Here is a 5,994-nt window from a genome sequence, read left to right as displayed (position 1 = left end):
CTTTTGAAAATGTATATGATCTTTTTGAGTTTTGAATGGATTTCTTATTTTGAGGAATTAAATAACCATGTAGGCAACTGTTAAGCCACGTTTCCACCAAAACTACCAGGAACTAAGAGTTCCAGGAACTCCTAGACCACGAGAAAAGAAAAGGAAAAAACTGGTGAGATAGTGGCGCTGGTGAAGTGTGCTGTGTGGCTGCTTTGGTCTGTTAACACGGGCACCGGATTACAGATTATTTATCTGTATATTTTAGTGGAGAACAGCGTCCATCTGACACAGTAAGACGCATACTAAACATTGAAGGTGTCCATGCCCGAACACCAAGACGTAGCCTACTACCACCAATTCTTCTTAACTGCAACCAAATCTATCCGCCGGGTACATTTTGATTTGATTTGATTTGAATATTTTATTATTGTGTCATGCATTAGCATGCCCAGCCCACAAGGGCTTACAAGACACCATTATAAAACACAGACAGACCAAACACCAAAAATAGATGCTAAACAATACTAACATTAACAAATACCTTAACCACCACTGACCTAAAAGAGCACAAGAAAAGTCGGCTTCAATATGCTCAAAACCAGATCAACAAGCCACAGAGGGTTTGAGATTCGGTTATGTGGAGCGTTGAAACAAATCTTGAGCTTGTCAGGCCTATGGATCAGTGGTATGACCGGAGGAGGAAGTATGAAGCATATGCTGAAAAGAGCACCCTGCCTACAGTGAAGTATGGGGCTTAGTGATGCTCTGGGGCTGCTTTGAATCCTCTGGGACTGGAAAACTCAGTTGATTCTACTGTATGCAGGAAACTACGAATACTATTAAAACAATGAAACTCATAATACAATGAGGTGCCACACAACTAAGGATATATATTTGTAAATAGTTGAGATACTGTAGGTTATTTTATACATAAAGTGTCTCTCAGTTAATGATGCTCATTGGATAAATATATTATGTTCAAGGTAAACCTGAACATGCAAATTGCCATCCCATGCTTCTCATCTCACAAAGATGCTAATATTAAAAAATGCCAACCTTTCCCTTTAAAGTACAACTCCTGTCCATATTTTCATCTCACTACTGTGCTTGATTTGTTTGGAGTCAGATAATTACTAGGTAAGCAGATATATTTAAAAAAGGAAGAATCTGTATTTACAGTTTATTTTTTGCATGTTGACATGTCAAGCAGTACTTTTTTGGCCCAAAGAGTCTTACATTTGGTTTTAAATTCTGCTTCATCTTACCTTAAGAATATGTCTACTACATAATCACAGTATCAAACCTAAGATGAATAACAGGATACATAAGAATATGGGATAAAGAAAAAATAAATTCTTTCAACATTAATATAATTCAGAATTAAATAATGTCCATCGTCAAGTCAATTTCACTTGTACAGATAACAATTTGCCTTTGAGGCCTTTAAAATCTTTACAGCATACACCACCCTGTCCTTCGACCCCTAATTTGGATAATGAAAAAAAAAACTTGACAATAAAAAGGGAAAACAATTAAAGACAACAATTCTACAGTCAGGATATAGACATGTTTGGCTAGTGTAACTTTATTATTAGTATTATTTATTAATTTTTATATACCGGTATGTCTTTTATTACACAAAGGGTGGTAGGTGCTAGGATGTTATGCGTGTATATGGCAATTTATGTATGAAAGGACATACAGTTTATTGATGTATGTGGAGGTATACAGTATAGTACATGTATGTGCATATGTTGTATATGTATGTATGTATGTCTATAGTTATAAATGTAAATTGCACATACTGTCTGCAAAAAAACAAAGAAAAAATTGTTTAAAAGAAAGGGGAAGACACTTCAGGAAGAGCAACAGAGGAAGGCTCCTTGTCACATCATCACAGTAGAATTGCAATTAGCCCTTCTGTTTTAACTTTAAGCTGTAATTGGGCGCTATACAGTACATATTAGTTATATATTTTCTTTAGTTATAAATATATTATATACATTATATTTTTGGGAGTGTGTCAATGTTCCCACATTTCTAAATTATCTAACTATCTGATAAAGACTAGTAGCCTATGTCTGTCTGTGTCCGTGTTTTGAAGGTCTCACTCCTATTCTAACCTCTCCCTGTCCCCTAACCATCCCGCTGTAATGCCTGAACCTAATCGCCAATTTCAGGAACATAATGCTGTGGGACCGTCGGGCTGCGGGAGCAACGTGCTGTGGGAACATAGGGATGACCCCATATTTTTTGTCAAGTTACCGACCATGATTTCAGTCACTGTTTATGTTGAAGCATTCCAATGTCAAAAAAACAACCTCAAAATGTAATTCTATCTGTATTATCTATAAAATTTAAATTTCGAATAAATCGTCAGTATAGTTCAAGTGATAAATTGTAAAATAAAAGGGTATGCAGCAAAAAGAGAAATGATTCTGTCTAAGGACACTTGATTTTTTTTTCCTGCCTGCTTAGCACTAGCAGTCAAGAGAAAGTGTACTGGGCTTTCCTGTTCAACATTGACTTTACCTTAATACCTTAAAAGTGCCACAACGTAGACATTCAAAGTCAACTGATCATTTTCCTAAGCCAGTATGATTTTTTTTTTTTATGAAAATATGACAAGTTTTACTATATAATGACAAATACAAAATATTGTCTTCTAATAAAAACTGGCCCTCCTTTCCTTTTAAGGTAGGGTACAGGGATTCTCAGACAAGGAGAGGATTGTCCAGCACTGCCACTCCTGCTGCTACGCCCCCGTCTGCGTGCTCTGAACTCTTGGTTCTCAGCAGATGACCCACACACTGGTTCATCACCGTGTCTTTACCTCGCCTGTAGGGAGACAAACACAAGATACTGATAAGACTAGGAAATAAATGCTGATATATATTCACAGAATATGGCAACAATACTACCCTATCCTGAGTGATATTAGTATGTCTTAATGGTTAACTTACTAAGGTTAACCAGCAATATTCTTTTAGGCCAAAACATCCCCTTTTAAGTTGATATGGTTAACTTATGAGCTAAGAGATGTGCATCCACCCACGTCAGATTCAGTTGATAGTGTAAAGTGAAAGTGAAAGAGGCGAACTGACGATACTTTCACTTTCGTCTTAACAAAATATTATAATTACACTATAGGCCTAGAGTAAAGTAGGCTACAATTATTACAGTGCTATTTATCAGAGTGCATTTAGTAGGCTATGATGGCGTACTGGCACCTGGCACAGAATATATTAGTAGGCTAGAGGTCAAATTTCTTTTGAGGAGGTGACGAGTGGCACATTGTACACCGCGCTACCAAAGAAGGATAATGTTTACACACTATGGTTTACACCCAGAACAGATGTTGCACCGAAAGCCGTGACCCATCAGAATGTGTGACCCTGGAGGGCGCTGTTCTTATTGATCAACCCAGTCTCATAGTGAAATATAGGCTATGTAAAAAACCATGGTAAAAACGTTGGTCCATAGCACAAATCGGAGTAGTTTCACAAAATTGGCACTGAAATTGTAAGATTGTTAAAACATTTTTTAAAGTTGAATAACTAACCTAGTATCCCAGTGAAATGAGTATATAGGCCTATTGGCTACGTTTTTCACTGCGCAATCATTAAGCCTACATTTGGAGCAAAACAAGTAATAATCTAGTGCATGGCTGTTTTTGTGAAACTACTACATTTTGAGCTGTGGACCAACATCATTATAGGCTATTAAAACATTTCACTGTGAGACTGACTCTTTGTTATAGGCCTAGTCTATTGAAATCAGTGAAGAAATAACAACAGCGCCCTCTAGGGTCACACATTCTGATGGGTCACAGCTTTCGGCCTAGTTCTTTTTTATGATGCTTTATTAACAGAGTGCTGCTATACAGCATGGCATCAACATTAATAACAGCAGACCGAATTAACACATGTGTACGAAAAACTTTTGAATATGAATGTGATCTTTTTGAGTTTTGAATGGATTTCTTATTTTGAGGAATTAAATAACCATGTAGGCAACTGTATAGCCACGTTTCCACCAAAACTACCAGGAGCTAAGAGTTCCAGGAACTCCTAGACCACGAGAAAAGAAAAGGAAAAAACTGGTGAGATGATTAGTGGCGCTGGTGAAGTGTGCTGTGTGGCTGCTTTGGTCTGTTAACACGGGCACCGGATTACAGATTATTTATCTGTATATTTTAGTGGAGAACAGCGTCCATCTGACACAGTAAGACGCATACTAAACATTGAAGGTGTCCATGCCCGAACACCAAGACGTAACCTACACCACCACCAATTCTTCTTAACTGCAACCAAATCTATCCGCCGGGTACAAATACCTTAACCACCACTGACCAAAAAGCACAAGAAAAGTCGGCTTCAATATGCTCAAAACCAGATCAACAAGCCACAGAGGGTTTGGGATTCGGTTATGTGGAACGTTGAAACAAATCTTGAGCTTGTCAGGCCTATGGATCAGTGGTATGACCGGAGGAGGAAGTATGAAGCCTATGCTGAAAAAGAGCACCCTGCCTACAGTGAAGTATGGGGCTTTGTGATGCTCTGGGGCTGCTTTGAATCCTCTGGGACTGGAAAACTCAGTTGATTCTACTGTATGCAGGAAACTACGAATACTATTAAAACAATGAAACTCATAATACAATGAGGTGCCACACAACTAAGGATATATATTTGTAAATAGTTGAGATACTGTAGGTCAGGGCTATTCAATAGGCGGCCCGCGGGCCAGGTGCGGCCCGCGAAGGAATATTTACTGGCCCCCGCCTTGACTACCGACCGTCCCAAAAAAAAAAAAATTTTTTTTTTTTTTTTTAGTGGTGCACCATCAATGTACTAGCACGTGTGATGTGTGCTTTTGCATGGTCATAACTGCACGAAAGGCCGCGATCTGCAGTAAATAAATGTGCACATGTGTCTCCAAGCTTTTCTCTATCAGCTGCTCTGTGTATGCAGCTTTGCGGGCGCGATTGTACCGCAGTGTAAGTGTATTGTCCATTATTTGTATATAGTGTGTCTGCATAATATTGCACCAGTAGAGCTTTGCATGTTTGCACAAAATTTGTACCTTCACATAGCAAACAAAATTGCACAACTGTAAAGTCAGTGTCTGTAGTTTTGTTTGTATTCAAATAAGCAGTTGTTTATTTCTGTACTGTGCATTGGCATCTTTGAGCTAAATACAGCCAAAATTTTTGCCGCGGCGCGCTGCGCCGCGCCTCCCATGACCCTGGGCAGTGACCCCTTGACAAACACATTTTTGGGGGAACCACTGTAAGGTCTTGCACTTAGAGTAGCCTACATTTATTTATATGTTTTTTGATAAGCTGTAGCACTCTTAGTAAACCTAGGCCTACCTGTATTTTGATAAGCTGTTGCACTTAGAGTACATTTATTTCTATGTATTTTGATAAGCTGTTGAAGAGTTAACCTATTGTGTTTTCCTGAACTGATAAGATTGTTAAACACTTAAACAACAGGCAGCCTATGTTAATCAAATAGGGATTTTTTTTGATAAGCTGGTGAACTCTATTTGATAAAATAAAGACAATATATGCACTCCTATGTCGTTGTAGTGTTTTATAATATATGTAGCTATTGATGTGATGCTCATCAATTTTGGGCATTTTTTTCTGGCCCCTCATTTTGGATCATTTCCACCAACCGGCCCCCATTCAAAACTAATTGAATAGCCCTGCTGTAGGTTATTTTAGTAAATACATAAAGTGTCTCTCAGTTAATGATGCTCATTGGATAAATATATTATGTTCAAGGTAAACCTGAACATGCAAATTGCCATCCCATGCTTCTCATCTCACAAAGATGCTAATATTAAAAAATGCCAACCTTTCCCTTTAAAGTACAACTCCTTTCCATATTTTCATCTCACTACTGTGCTTGATTTGTTTGGAGTCAGATAATTACTAGGTAAGCAGATATCATATTTAAAAAAGGAAGAATCTGTATTTACAGTTTATTTTTTGCATGT

Source organism: Ammodytes marinus (genome assembly GCF_949987685.1).
Source record: "Ammodytes marinus genome assembly, chromosome: 7".
NCBI classification, from domain to species: Eukaryota; Metazoa; Chordata; class Actinopteri; order Uranoscopiformes; family Ammodytidae; genus Ammodytes; species Ammodytes marinus.
The sequence above is the reverse complement of the archived record's forward strand: the minus strand, read 5'-3'. Positions refer to the sequence as shown.